Below are 16497 nucleotides of genomic sequence, written 5' to 3'. Positions count from 1 at the left end.
GTATCTTCAAGCACTGGGCTATATCTCCAGCCTAATATTTAGTAAATTTTTAAATATTTGGTTACCAAGCTTGGCAACTTTTCATGATCTTTTCATCTGCTACCAACAAATCCAATATTATTGTTTTTAAATTCGGGCTCTTACAAATCATAATTAGGAAATGCAGAACGGTTATTTTCATCATTCTGGCTGCTAACTGAATCTGATTAATTAGCTGAAGCATATATCAGTATCTTGTATTCCCCAAACTTTAAAGAAAAACATTGCTTGAGCTGGGTGTGATGTCACATGCCTATAATCCCAGCTCCTCAAAAGGTAGAGGCAGGAGGATTGCAAGTTCAGTACAAAGTAGTCTGGGCATATTCTTGGCTGTGTGAAAGGATCCAGTTAGCATTACTTTTAAAGTTTTAAAATAAGAATGCTTTTTAGCTTTTCAGCCTGCTTGAAGAATTCATTTCTCATAAATGAGAACTCATGTAGCTAATGTATAGCTAAATGTATATACAAAAAATTAACAATTATCAATGTTTAATTCATCTGGGAGATAATATTTTGTCTACCTTAATTTGCTGAGTGTGAAAACATTATATGCCTTTTCTTTCTCAAGCTATAAGTTGATTTTGATAGTTTCCATGGAAATGCTGCAAGCTATTTTAATATCTCTTTCCTGATGATTTGACAATTTTAAGTTTTTGTTAATTGTTAAAATAATATGCCTTCTCAGAACATCGACTGTTCACTGAGAAGGTAATACATCTGATAGGTGAGGAGGGAGGGAATTCAGGGACTGGGAAATGGCTGCTTAATTGGTTTAGTGTTTGTTTATTTTGGTGGAAGATAAAATATTTTAGAATTAGATAATGGTTAGTTTCACAATATTGTGAATATACTAGAAACACTGAGTTGTACCCTTTATAATGGTTAACACAACGAATTTTCTCTCTAAAAAGTTGTTGTGATTTTATAAATTTTAACACTTTAGGAAAGAAAAACTAAAACATGTAAAGTACTGCTCTATATATTTCAAATTTGGTCCATGAGTTAAAGTAATATGCTACATATTTAAACTACATTGTTTTAGATGCTGAAATGCTCACATGATGTACTACTGGCCATCTCTGACAGAAATTAAATGGCCCTGTAAAGCTCATAATTATATTTATTGCCAGAATATTTTTTGAACTATTCTAAATTCAGTAGAACTTTCCTTAGGTCTCAATAAAAAAAACAGCTGTGCTTTCTTCAAGAAAATAATTTATTTTCCACTTAGGAATACTGTGAATATTATAAAAAAAAATAAAAGCTGCATATGACTGTTATTTCTTTTCTCCATTCACTAAGAAATTCAAAGACATGTATTTACTCCCCAGGGAATGAATGCTACAGGGTCTTGTGGCATGTGTTTTTGATACCAACCTTAGTTTTCGGCTCTTCTGATTTTCACACTCTAAATTTCTTCAGTTATCATTTTATTTTGTATATTATTTACTTTTGTAAATTCACCTTTCATCTTTTTTTTAGAGTAGGAGGAGGCATAAAGATACACAAGGTTTATAATTAGAAGGAAAAATTTAAAATATATGTGTTTGAATCACTTACCTAAATTTACATTAATATGTAATTATTCAATAGACTATATGCCTTTCATATTCTTAACTGTTCTTAAGCACACTAGGAAACATAGTAGAAATAATTAACAAAAGAAAGGGAACTGTGGAGATCATGAAGATCTGTATAAATGTGACATGGGAATGGCTTCCTGTTTTGAGTACTTGATTAATTACAGAACAGGAGGACCCTGAAAATTCAAACCTAGAAATAGGTCCATGCAAAGAAGGGAAAAGAAAAAGTATAGTGATGTTATTTTGAATTGCTAGCATAACTCTTTGTCTAATGTTAATCCTATTTAAATCCCACTGTGTGTAATCAAAAGCTGTGCATGGCATTATTTTTATACAGTGCAGCTGTGTGTGTCAAGTTTAGAAGGGCATTGTTGTCATATCATGTCAAAATTACTTTGTATAATATTTGCACCATAACAGCCTCTATTATAAAATATTATTCCTAAAGAATTTTAATTTAAATATCTTTATGTGATATTTTCTCCCATGATTTTCAAAATAGTTTCCATATAACCCCATGGCTGAATAAATTCCATTTATTTATTATCTTTGCATTTCTATCAGTAAGGACAGATATATACATTTATTAGATGCTTAGTAATAATTTTGCTTCTGACTTTCCATCTTTTTTCTCTCTAGATCATCTCATCAGCATATAAATGTGCTACACTGTCTCCCATTTTAATACAAAAAGTTTTCCAGACACCACTCCTCCAGCTACAGTTCCATTTCTTTATAGCAAAATAAATACCTTTGAAGAGTTGGCCCTATATGCCACCCATCCTCAGCTCATTTTTTCTACTTTAACTACCCTATTCATGCTTTTGTCCTCACAACTCCACTGATAGAGCACCAGTGAAATTTAAGTGTTTTCTCATCAGCATTTGTCAGACTTTATCATGTTATCTTTCCTGAAACTTGGGTACTTAACTTTGCCAAAACCGAACAGTTCCTACTACTATCACTACTAGCACTATTCTTAAATCTGTTTCTACACTAATGTTCTCTATTTCAGTGTTTGGCAATGTCATTTGTTCAGCTCATACAATTAGGACCTTGGAGGCATCCCACCCTCAACCCCAGGCCCCACCTCCCATGCTGTAGCTTGAACCCAGGGCATCATGCATGTTAAAGTCATTCTTAATTACATTGTCTTTTCTTTTATTTGGTCTGTCAGCAAACAAGCATACAATTACTTTTCATGACCAGTGTTGCTATCATAAGACCACAAAAGTTGCCTTATTTTCACGTGAGTTACTACAGTCTCTAAAGTGGACTCTGTTTTGATTCTCTTTTCCCTCCCTGACCTCCAAAATCAGTCTGCACACAGTGGCCAGAGTGTCTCTTTTTTTAAAGAAAAAAGCCAGACATTATTTTGTTAGTCAGAACTCCTCATATGGCTTCAAAATATGTGGACTAACATCTTACCTACTTACGATTGCTTTTCAGGCCTTCCATGATCTGTGCTTGGTTCTCCTACACCTTGTTCTAGTTTACTGTGCACCAGCCCTGGGCCTTCTGGTCATTTTTTGTAAACACCAAACCTTTTCACCTCAGGGCTTTGGCACTGTTTATCTCTAAAGTATTTCTTCTTCATTCTGCTCTCAGGGCAGTTTTCTTCTCAGAGATGTCATCATTGCCATTACCCCACCTCTTTGCCTTTCAGTGTAGCACTTATCACTGTAAGGAGGCATAACATTTTCTTTTTGGTTGTTTGTAGATCTCCACTACTAAAATGTAAATTCTGTGAAAACAATGATTAATCTTCTTTATTGCCTTCTTCCTATGTCTAGCACTGTGCTTGTCACATTGAAAGCACTCAGTAAATCCAATCATGGTGGCACACACCTGTAATCTGTAATCCCAGAACTTCCAGAGGCTGAGGCAGAAGGATCACAAATCCAAGCCCAGCCTGGGCAATTGAGCAAGACCCTATCTCAAAAATAAATAAATAAATAAATAAATAAAAGAGCTGGGGACATAGTTTTGTATGGAGACTAAATTGAGGTTCATTTTTCTGTACTATAATATAAATTATTGTTCTATACATAATATAAATAAAATAAAATAACTCAGGTGTAGTGGCACACACTTGTAGTCCCAGCATTCTGAGGCTAATGGAGGAGGATTGCAAGCTCAAGCCTAGCCTGGGCAACTTAGTGAGACCCTGTCTCAAAATAAAAAATAAAAAGGGCCGGGGATGTAGCTCAGTGTGAGGCCTTGAGTTCAGTCTTCAATACCAATAAACAAATAAATAGATACATATACTGCTAAATATTTACTGACTGAAAGAATGATTTCATTAATGTTTTAATGAATGAGAGCGAGAAAATTTTAATGAATGTGAATGTGAAAGTTTTAAGGTTTGTGATTCATATTCTGATTTTCACACGTTAAATTTTTTATCAGGGGGGCAACTTACTTTCTGGTCTCCTGTCTCTCTTATACAGAAACTATCTCTCAATAAATTTTTTTCTGCTCTTAAAAATTTTTTTTTATCATACTTGAACTTGGCATTTATGGTTGCATCAAATTTATAATTTTAGCCAGTTTAAAGTGTTACTTGGTGTATTCATATTGTGCAACCATAACTGCCGTTCAGCTTCAGAATTTTTAAATCTTCCAAAAATGAAACTCTGAAACCATTAAACCCCACTCCCTGCACCCATCATTTTACTTTGTCTGTATGAATTTGACTAGTACCACATATATGTAGGATCACAGTATAATTTTGTCTTTTGTAACTTGGCTTATTTTAAGTAGCACAATGTTTTCAAGGTTCATTCATGTTGTTAGATGTTTTTAAGTGGCATTTTTCACCAAGCAATTAATTGTATGTATGCCTTATACCTCTCTTTCATCTGTGTACTTCAAAAATTTTTATAAGCATAATTAACTAAACTTCACAATGTCTCTGTGAGGTTGCTAAGTATGGTGTAGCAAACCAAAGTACTTGCAGGTTGCCAAAAGTACATGATGAATATATGGCATAATTCAAGGACAGACTAGAGTTGTGTATTTCCTTGGTAAACCAGAAAGCTTTAAACTAGGTTTCTTGTTTATGATGAAATTACTCTAAGAGTCCTAAGGAAAAAGAAAAACATAGCAGTCATCATTATTTAATATTCGTCAATATTCATAGAAAAATGTTATAGAAAAAAGTGTGTAAATTATCTGATAGCATTTGTTAATCAGCCTTTAGCTGTGGTACATAAATACTTTATAAAAAAATGATTTGACTTAATTGCTAACTTGTTCAAGGGAGTTCTATTTTAGCCACATTATCTAGTGATTTGACATTTGTTTATAGGACTAAGATTAATTTGATTCAAATAATCTTCTTTAATTTAGGTAATAGTAATTCCTAAAGCCATAACCTGAAGTCCTGCCTGTGTGTTGCTACAAGTTGAATTAAAATTCTCTAGCGAATTTGTAGTTAGAGATATAAAGTCACTATAGCTGAAACAACATATAATTATTCTCAAATGAAACTTCATTATATTACTTCACCCAAGTGATTAGTTCATTTTTGGCTATAACCTCAAGAATGTTTCAACACCAGTTGGCAGTGCTACTACCTCATTCCTCTACTGGATGCCCAATTATGGCCCTAAATTGGAAACCTATGAATGAGTCAAGATTTTGAGAAGTGTTGAAAGAACATAGTGTCAAAGTTTGGAAAAACAAATAGCTTGTATGTACTATTTTCCTTTTTGTTATTACAATATGTTTGTGGTACATATTGATTACATTCACTGTGGGTAGTCAGTACATGTACATGACACATCTGAATTCTTTTTACATTCCCTTACCCTTCCTGTTTTCCCCATCTCCATCTCTTGGTCCTTTTTCCATTTGCAAAAGATCTATCTCCCTGCTTCCTATTGTCTGTCTTTTATTTTGCTCTTTAATTTATTTATACTTTGGGCTTCTCACATAAAAGAAACTATACAATATTTAAACTTGTGTGTCTTATTTATTTTACTTAACATTATGGATTCAAGGTGCATCTATTTTTCTATAAATGACTCAAGTTTATCCTTCTTTATGGCAGAGAAGTACTTCATTGTATGTAAATACCACATTTTCCTTATCCATTCATCTATTGATGGACGAATGGGCTGCTTCCAAGACTTAGCTATTATGAATTGTACTGCTATAAGTATGGGTATGCATATATCACTGTAATGTGATGTCTTTAACTCTTTCAGGAAGAAACCTAGTAGGGGAATAGCTGGGTTGACTGGAATTTCTATTTTTACTTTTTTGAGGAGTCATACTGATTTCCATAGTGGTTGTACTAGTTGTAGGTATTTTTTAAATGTTTTGATACATTTTTGAGAGAATGCCAGTTTTTTTTTTTGACAAAAAGATAGTGGTTATTAATTGGTACATTTTAGTAATTTTTGGAAATTGCCAATATAAGAAGTGCTTTGAAAATGCTGTCTGGTTTTACCTGAAGTAGTGCTACTGACAATGAGTTATTTTGAAGAGGGTGGCTAAGGAAAAAAAGTTTCTCTACAATCACATACACCTGGCATGGGCGCATGCCTATAATCCTAGCACTCAGGAGGCTGAGGCAAGAGTATTGCAGTGAGTTCCAGGTCAGCTTGGGCTATACAGTGAGTTCAAGGCCAGCCTGAATTATAGAACAAGACTCTGTCTCAAAACAAACAAAAATCCAAAAAAATACAAAAAAACAGTCACATAATACTTCTGACATGAGATGTGTTCCCTACACTAAGCAATTCACTAATTCTGGACACCAGCTTGGTGCCCTGAAATTTAATTCAGTTTGTACTGATTTAGTGTCAGATTGCACAAATTAAGAGCTCAGTCTCACAAGACTGACCCTATTTCAAATGCTAGTCACCATCTGCTGACCAATAAGCTGTAAATTGGGAGTTCCCATGATCCCCACCTTGGTGCTGTAATAATTTGTTTGAAACGTTCATAGAACTCAGGGAAACCATTTTACTTATGATACCAGTTTTTATAAAAGTGTGTGTGTGTATTGTTTTTTATGGTACTGGGAATTGAACCCAGAGCCTCCTGCATGCTCAGCCAGCATGTTACCACTGACCTACATCCCCAGCCTTATAAAGATTATTGTAAGGGATGCATATGAACTGCCAGATGGAGAGGTAAAAAAAGGCAGTATCTGGAAGGTTCCTGAGCACAGGAGCTTCTTTTTTCTATGGAGTTGGGGTTGAGCCACTCCCTTGGCCCATAGATTCAGTCACCAACCAGGAATCTCATCAAATGAATATTGTGCTTGTTTCCAGGATTCAGTTGATTTTCAGTTTTAAGTGAAATTTAATTTGCTACAGCAAGAACCATTGGAACTATTTCTTTTACAGTCTCTGCACATTAAATGAATACATATCTGATACTTTACAAATAAATATCTCTGCCTAGAACTACTGTTATAACTGAGGACAGGAACCATTCAGTGAGTGTGATGCACCAAAATTACTGTACTGCTTAGAATTGGAACCCATGTCTATGCAACATGCCTATCTGCCTTTTTTTCTGTTCCTTGGGAGCATTACATTTTTTAAAAAATTAGGAAACCATTAGGTTAGGGTAACTCCAGAGCTTTAAGTTCCTACCAAGCAAACCAAAGCCCAATGTAAACAGTAGAAGAAATTAAGGACTTTACCAAGTAGAAATTGCTAACTACTTTTTAACTAGAAACTTCCAACTCCAAACAGTCATTTTTTTCAACTTCTTCCCGCTTTTGTCCTACATAAGATCACTGCAGCAGGCTGGGTGAACCTCCTCTAGTTCTGAGTGCAGCCCACTTCATGAATTGTTCTTTGCTCAAATGAACTCTGCTAAATTTAAAATGGTTTTTTTCAGGAAATTAGGAAACTACTTTTAGCCTAGGTACTGATATAGTCTGTAAATGCACAGGTCAGGTAATGATCTGGTGTCTGCTTTGTTGCTTTAAGTACGTAAATTGGTACATAGCTAACTTAACAGAACTGCTTGATACAGTGTTAAACATCTATTAATGTTTTACATCTTCTCTTTTAATTTTATTTATCTATTCATTTTTGGTGCTGGGGATTGGGGTTATCAAATGTGCTTGGCATTACCACTTAGCTATACCCCCAGCCCCAATATCTTTTATTTTTATGTGTGCTCTAAACTGAGCTAGCAGGCTTCTCTGTCTTATGTACTATATGAAATACTTACATAAAATTGTCTTACTTTTAAAGCTGCTCATTTTTTCTCCTAAAACGCTAAATAACAAAGGGAAAATAATTATTAGCAAATGAGGTTCCCTATGATTGAGACTATTAAAAATGTTAATAAAACACACTTAGTTTTTTCTGTGTTCTGTTGAGGTTTTAGTCAGCAGTACATGAGTAAACAAAGTTAAAGCATATCTACCCAGCTGAGCAAACTAAAGCAGATTGATATATAAGTACCAAATAATACTGATACAACCTGAAGAAGTTTAAAACTCAATGTTCAAAGTCCAACACTATTTTCCTTCATAAGCACTATTATACATGAAAGCTTCTGTGGTAAAATAAGCCTTTATTTCCCCCTCCCAAATATGAACTTGAAGTTATTTGAAGATGAAATAATTCCTTTCCTCTAAATTTGCTGCAATTTTACTGAAATAAACATATGCTACCAAACAAAGCAGGATTTTTTCCCAGTTGTTAAAATACTTTTTCTTCATTTTTCTTTCTTTGGTCATTTGGGAACTTAAATGCAGGGCTTCACTAAGCATAAGCTATACCATTGAGTCAACCCTCCCCATCCCTTCAAAAATAAATTTAAAAAATTTTAGAAACATCATTTTACAGTTCAATCCCTATATAGTTTCAGAAATGCAGAATGGTAGGGCTAAAGAATGGTATATAGCTCAGTGGTAGAAACACTTGCCTAGCATGTAAAAGCCCTGAGTTTGATTCTCAACACCATAAGGAAAAAAATGCATAGCTCATCTAAAATGGTAGCCATTAGTTACATCTATTTAAATTTAAATAATCAGAAATGAATATTTAAAAGTCAATTTGTAAATCACGCCACAGTATAAGTATACAATAATCATATTTGGGTATAGGCTATGTATTGAACATTATAGATACTGAGCATAATCATCACTGAAAAAAGTTCTATTGCATAGCCTTAGATAGATCACATTATTGGCAGTTTCCTCAGTATATACTGTTGTATTTATAACTGTCCTTCCTTTCTGCCCTAATTTAAATATTGTCCATAAGGAACCTATGAGTGAGACCGGAGCAGGCTTGCTTAGTGATACTGTTCAGCGTGTGCAAGACTCTGGGTTTATTCAGCAGCACCAGCTCTCTACCCCTAAAAATGAAAAAAAAAAAAAACCCTATGATTTTTCCATGTGTCTATAATCCAAGATTATAACACTTGAAACACTCTACAGACACAATTTATGAAATTATTTTCATATGTAATTTTTTGAAATTATTCGGGGCTTTTTTCATGGTGCCAGGATCAAACATATAGCCTTGAACATGCGAGGAGCTGCATTCCTAGCCTTTCTTTATTGTATAATCATACTTCGAAAGGAACAAAGAACACAGGAGAAACAGTGACTATTACTTTAAATGAATTTTAGGGTTAATCAGCTTTTATTTCCATGTTGAGAGTTAAGTGGTGAGAAAAGTTATTTCAGTTATTCATTTCTTTGAATCTTTTCAGAGAGTTAGGTAGAGATAAACATTCTTACTTTGTGTATATGGAAACTTATTTAATGTTGCCAAGTAAGGGTTGAGACTTGAGTATAGAATACTAAAATTAATTATATTAAAAAAGACTTTCTCTGGTTTGGGGCCAAATAAGAGTAAAAATAAAGATTGCACATGGTAATTGCTGGAAAAATACCCAGGATTGAATATGACCTAAGAGTCTTTTCCCACATCTGTAAATGGAAAACATTTTAAATGTTTCCTGAGCCGCTCCCAGTGCCAGGAGGAGGCTCCCTGGCTGCCTTACCACTGCCCCCAGCGCAGAGGAGGTGAGCAGCTCAGGCACCAGCAGCATCCCCCTCCCCCCGTCAAAATGAGAAGATATGTAAACAAGTCTCAAAAACAGGCTTTCAGATCACCTAAAACAACCCCAAAGGGAAATGAGATGGAACACTCTGATAATCAACCACTTGGACTCTCTGAATTGGCAACAAAAGAGGATCTGGAAAAAATGAAATCAGAAATAATTTCTCAGATAACAGCAGAGATTGTGCCCATAGTGCAAGGCATGATTAATAAATCTAGAGAGGACACAGATAAAAAATAGAGGATCTGAGGAACATGATGGAATCCCAACATAGGAAACAAATGGAATCCATAAAACAGATACAAACAGATTTCTAGGTGATTAAAAACTCCATTGAAAGCTTACACAGCAGAATGAGCCAATGTGAGAACAGAATTTGAGATATAGAAGATAAGATTGCAATTAGTGACCAGGAAAAGAAAAATTTCTTTAAAATTGTAAGGGACCACGAGAAATCAATCCAGTAGCTGCTAGATGATGCACAGAAGAATAATAGACTGATCAGAGTCAATGAAGAAACAGGAGAGAGTGCAGATGACATAAAAAAAACTATTCACAGAAGTGATGGCAGAAAACTACCCAAGGAGGGGAAAAGAACTTGACATACAGATAAGTGAGGCATATAGGACTCCAAATAGCCTTGATCAAAACAAATCTACACATAGGCATAGAAACACAACAGAAGAACAAAATTCTGCAAGCAGTTAGAGAAAAGAAACAAATCACATACAAAGGAAAGCCCATCAGAATCACAGCTGACTTCTCAACACAAACCCTCAAGGCAAGAAGAGCTTGGAGTGACATATTCCAAGCCCTAAAAGAAAACCGCCTCCAACCCAGATGAGTGTACCCTGCAAAACTATTTTTCAAAATTGATGGAGAAATAAGATACTTTCGTGACAAAGAGCACCTTAGGAACTTCGTGAATACCAAACCAGCACTCCAGAAAATTTTAGACAATATCTTAGGAAAAGACAATGAGGATCACAACCCCAGGAAGCCCAGCAGAATGAATCCATTGGGCACGACAAGAAATTAAATGCAAAGGGAGAGCATCCAACAAAAAGGAAAAGTCATGACAATGGTAAGTCAATACGTATCAATTATAACCATGAATGTTTATTGTCTCAATTCACCAATCAAAAGAAATAGACTGGCAGAATAGGTCAAGAAGCAAGATCCAACAATATGCTGCATACAGGAAATACACTTAATTCAAAAAGAAACCCATAGACTGAAAGTTAAAGGATGGAAAACAATACTCCATGTGACAGGAACCTGAAAAAAAGAGTAGCTATCCTCTTTGCAGATCAAGTGGATTTCAAACCAAAATCTGAAACAATTCTGGCCCCAAGAATTTCAGATAAGGGATAGTCAACTTGTATGTACAAATCTATTGTGAACATGTGTTTTCATTCCTCTTAAGTAAAAACTTAAGAACAGAACTGTTGGTTCTTAACAGTAATACAAGAAATTTCTATATTGTTTTCCAAAATGGTTTTATCATTTTACATTCACACTAGCAGTATTAGAAAGTTGTAATTGGTTCACACCTAAGCTGACATCTGTTCTTTTAAAACTTCATCTCCCTAATGAGTGTATAATATGATATTGTTATTGTACTGATCAGTATTTTTCTGATTCTAGTGTTCCACACCTTTCCTTGTGCTGTACTGGCTATCATCTTCTCATGTCTATTTTTTAATTGGGTTGTCTATTAATGAGCTGTAAGTGTTCTTTATATATTCTGGTCATAGGTTATATGTATTATAAATATGGTCTGTTTAAGGTCTACTTTTCATTTTCTCAACGATGTCATTTAAAGTTCCAAATTTTGATGGACTCTCATTTATCAATTTTTTTCTTTTATACATCATGTTTTTTGTATCCTGGGAAATTCGTGCCTACCCTAAATTCATGAACATTTTCCCTTATAATTTCTTCATAAGTTTTATACTTTTAGGCTTTCATATTTAGGTTCATAGATCCTTTCAAGTTATTTTTATGTATGGAAATAAAGGATTGAGGTTAATGTTTTACATACGGATGCCAGATATTCTAGTACCATTTGCTGAAAACACTATCTTTTCCACTGCTCTTGAGTTGAGTTTCTGTTCTATAAAATGTTAATGATAAATAATCTTTCAAAACTCAGTGGACCATATATGTGAGGTTCTATTTCTAGATTCTTTGTTTTATTCCAATGATCTATATGTCTTTCCTTACGCCAAAGCTGCCTTGATTACTGTAGCTTTAGAGGAAGTCTTAAAATTAAGTAATAAATGTCTTTCAACACTGTTTTTTTAATTTTTACTTTTCTAGGTCCTTTGTACTCCTACATAACTTTCAAATTTCAATATCCAATTCTTCGTTTATAGCAAGTATACATAGACCTGAACTATTATATATACCTTGTGTTTTCTAATCCTGCTAAATTCAGATACAAGTTCTAGGGGCTCCTAGAGTTTTATTAATATTTTCTCTGTAGATGATCATTTCATCTACATATAAGGATTTTACTTTGCCAATCCTGTGCTAATTGTTTCTTTTTACTGCCAGACTATTTTGGTTTAGGCCTATGTTTCAAAGTTTAATGGACAAATGAAGAGTAGGCATATCTGCCCTTGATATGCCCCACCTTAGGGAGAAAGCATTGTATCTTTTCCATTTATATAAGGCATTTTTGCTGGAAGAATGGAGTACATGTCTTATCTGTTGAGAAGGTTCTGTTCTACTTCTAGTCTTTGATAGCTTTTACCATGAACAGCTGTAGAATTTAGTCCAATACTTTTTCTGCAACTAATGACAGGATCATGTGGCTTTTTCCTTTCCTCTGTTAAAATGATGACTCATGAGGGTGGATCTTCCAATGCTGAATCAACACTGCCATCCCAATAATAAAACCACTCTCTACATACTGCTAGATCTTACTTCTAATAGTTTGTTTTGTTAAACAAATTTTTATCTATGTTCAAACTTTTTTTCTTCTATTATCTTTATCCAGTTTTAGTATTAGCACAATGCTTATTTCCTAAAATGAGGGGAGAAGTGTTCCTTCTTTTTTCTGCTTTACATGTTTGATATAATTCATCAGTCAAGATGTGTACTGAGCCTGTTGTTGTCATATAGGTAGGTTTTCAAGTTAGGAATATACTTTCTTTAATAGGTGCAATTCAAATTTTATATTTCCTCCAGAGTCAGTTTCATTAATTTATCCTCCAAGGTACTTCTTAGAAGCTGTCAAATTTATTTCAAAAAATATTTATGTAATGCTTTCTATATCCTTTTAAATCTGTAAAATCTGTGGTAATGTCCTCTGAATTTTGATATTGTGATTAAAAATGTATAATTGATATTGTGTAATAAGAAGAAAAGGTGTAAAGGAGTAGGGGAAGTGGGAAGGGTAGGGGAAAGGGAAAAGGGGAAAAGAAAATATATGAGAAAAGGAAAAAAATGGAAACAAAGTCTTTGCAAATAGGGAAGGTTGGAGGGGGTGAAGGGAGAGCAGGGGAAGGGGAAAAAAATAAGAACCAAGATACATGATGTAAAGGTACATGATCCCAATGATGAATGTAACTGTATTTTATGCCTAAAATGTACCAATAAACTTAATGGAAAAAAAAATGTTTCCTGGGAGTAGATATAGTAGAGGCTGTCTCTGTGTTTGCTAAAATGGTGTCTTTTAGAAGAGTACCACATAACCAATATAGTAGTTGATTTATGTTTTCATAAAATGTAACATTACTTTTTATATGTGTGATTTGAATACATTTTCTAGTTTGGGTATGATTTTAAATTATTATCTTTTGGTTGTAAAAGGCACTTAGGATTTTTTATGAGACGTTTTAATATTGTCTGGCTTTATCCTCTAGAGTCATTTAAGTTGCACATTTGTTTTTTTCTCATGCAATCACAAGTACCCAGTAAGTCATGTGTAAAAATTGCTACCATAGGGAAGGAACACCTTTACTCTTTTATTAAGCAATGAGCTTTATGTAAAGTATATATTTTTAATGATAGATTTATTTTTAATTATTTTATAATTTTTCAAAAAAAATTAAAAATTAATATTTACTTTTCTCTTTTTATTCACTTATGAATATTGTTTGACTATGACTATTTACAAGAATTTAGTACTTTTTTTGAATTGTAGAGTTCTATGAAAGTATAGTTCTGTCTATCATAAGACTTCTTAAACTACCTCTTTCACCATCACAAGACTTTCCCTCTTTTTTTCTCTTACCATACTGGAGATTGAGCCCTAGGAACCCTGGGCTACATTCCCAGCCCTTTTAAGTTTTTTTTTTATTGGGAGACAGGTTCTTTTGGGGGGGGCGGGGGGGGGAGACAAGTTCTTAATCATTTGTTCAGACTGATCTCAAACTTGTGATCTTCATACCTCAGCCCCCACCAAGTAGCTGGATTGCAGGTATGTGCTACCACACCTGGCTAGAAAATTTTTTTTAATTGAAAAAATGAACAGTGTAATGCTCTCCAAGTAGTCCCTTGAAGGCAGTTCTTTGGATACAGAAAGTACAGTAATAGGTTTCATTTACATAACGACCTTCTGATCAGATTGATTGAGGGATTGTTTAGAGAAAATATGTTTCCAGCTTCATCTTCTCTGATTCCTTTTTATATCTCTTAAAGCTGCTGAACACATTTTTCTCCTTTTAACTCTTTCCTCATTTGCCTTTAATTAGTATATTTTCAATTTCTCTTCTTGGACTTAAAAACCCTATGATGACACTTCTTTTGTTTCCCATGAGCATTATTTAAATTACCCCTGGATTTTCTCTTCTTTCTCTGTTTTAACTTGGTTAACTTTTCCATACCCTTGGCTTAAACTATAGTTTTATATGACTGATTTTCAAACCTTAGATTATTCCAAATTTCTTCCTGCTTGCAGAAGCATCTCCGTTTGAGTGGCCTATAGTGTCACTGGCCTTACTTATTGTTCAAAATAAAAAGTTACACCATCCTCTCACCACAGGATCCTTCATTGTTTGGGTGAGAACCTTTGATTACTCTTTCACTCTTTGCTGTCCTTGTTTCTCATAATCTCACATGAAGTCTTCTTATTTTTCCATTTGAGATATATCTGAGATTTCCTATTCCCTCTGCAATTATTCTTCTGAACTATCCAGACCTTCAGTGTCTTACATCTGTAATTTACTACTCTGACTTTCCCACTACCCCTTGCCTTGCTTTTTGTTGTTGTAGTTTGTTTTGTTTTTAAAGCTTTCTGAACTCTTCCTGCAGAGGCTTTAAAAATGTACACCACATTGTTATGACTTATTTTTCTTAAGTAGTAATTACTGTAAGCATTCTTCCTTACACTTTGAATTCTCTGTAGTTCTGGGTAAGTCCTAGGTGCAGTAGAAACTCTGTATATACTTGTTCACTCATTCTTTCAACAACTAATTACTAGTCAACTATTGGGTTCTAGGTACTAAGGTAGTATTTCTGCAATCTTTCCTCATGTAGCTTATAGCTACAGTGCCTAATGGTAAGGAATGGTCTCTCTGAGGAAGTTGGATTTGTTTGAAGCAGTCCTTAAAGCAAGAGAAACCAGTTTTCTAAAGATGAAGAACAGTTGTTCTAAAGAAAGGGAACAGCAAGAGTCAAGGCCCTGAAATAGGATAAATTTGGTTTGTTTGGGGATTATCAGAAATGTCATTTCGATTGGTGCATAAAAGCGAGAGAAGTAGTAGGGGATCTAATCAGGGATCCAGGTAACAGAGGGCCTAATAAGCCATGGTAAATACTGTATTGTGAGGTTTATTTTAAGTGGTGGTAAAACTATAATGAAGTTTTGAGGGCTGGAAATGTAGTTTAGCGGTGGAACACTTACTTAGTATCTGTGAGGTCAGAGGTTTTATCCCCAGCACTGTGAAAAAAATAAGCAAAATATAAAACAAAACATCATTGTGAAGTTTTGAGTAAGGGAGTGATGTGATCTGATTCATTGTGTACTCCATTTGAATAGTATTAGGAAACCAACCATGATGGTGTATACCTGTAATCCCAGCATCCTGGGAGGCTGAGGCAAGAGGATTGCAACTTAGTGATGTAGTAAGACCACCTGGGCACTTCAGTGATTTAATGAGATGCTGTCTCAAAATAAAAATTTTTTAAAAGGCTGGGATGTAGCACAGAGCAAAGGTCCTGGGTTCAGTTTCCAGTACTGAAAAAAAAAGTAGTAGGAGACTACAGTGATAACATAGGAGAGCAATATCTTTAACTGGTAAGATCACTAGCAATAATAAATGTGTTTGTGAATTAAGGACAGAGTGAGAAAGACTAGTGACAGAGTGGATTGGGTGGAAGGTTTGGAATACAAACGGAACCAAGAAAAACTCAGTTCTGTGTCATATATCCTAAATTGTCTTTCACCAGAGTTTATAATAAGAAATATTTCCTTCCTAATTCTTTAAAGTGCAGAGTGCATTATGAACCTTAAAACACTGCGTTATTTTTTAACTAAGTATTTTAGAGTTCATCTTAAACTAGGCCTTATTAATACAGAAATTTCAAAAAGGCAAGATTTTACAGGAATAAGATGGGAGTCATTAATATCTTAGGAAATTATTTATTTTTATATTATTATTATTGTTATTATTAACTTTTTAGTATATGTGCTGCTGAAGTGAGCGCAATTATTGGCTTTTTGATACAGGGTCTTTCTTTGTAGTTCAGGCTGGCCTTGAACTCACAGTGTTGCCCAGGCTGTCATTGACCTGGTGGCAGTTGTCCTGCCTCAGGCTCCAGAGTACTGAGATACCAGGCATGTACCACCATACTCAGCCTTGGGAAATAATTT

General features: G+C 34.4%; 1 protein-coding gene across 34 annotated transcripts in view; it reads left to right on the top strand.

Annotated features, from left to right (window-relative positions):
* Positions 1-16497, top strand: part of Baz2b (bromodomain adjacent to zinc finger domain 2B) — a 411121-nt gene that overhangs the window by 142404 nt on the left and 252220 nt on the right. The window lies entirely within an intron of this gene.

This window comes from Heterocephalus glaber, unplaced genomic scaffold (genome assembly GCF_053883595.1).
Source record: "Heterocephalus glaber isolate CG9 unplaced genomic scaffold, H.glaber_assembly_v1.0 deba00000347, whole genome shotgun sequence".
NCBI lineage: Eukaryota > Metazoa > Chordata > Mammalia > Rodentia > Bathyergidae > Heterocephalus > Heterocephalus glaber.
The sequence above is the reverse complement of the archived record's forward strand: the minus strand, read 5'-3'. Positions and strand labels throughout refer to the sequence as shown.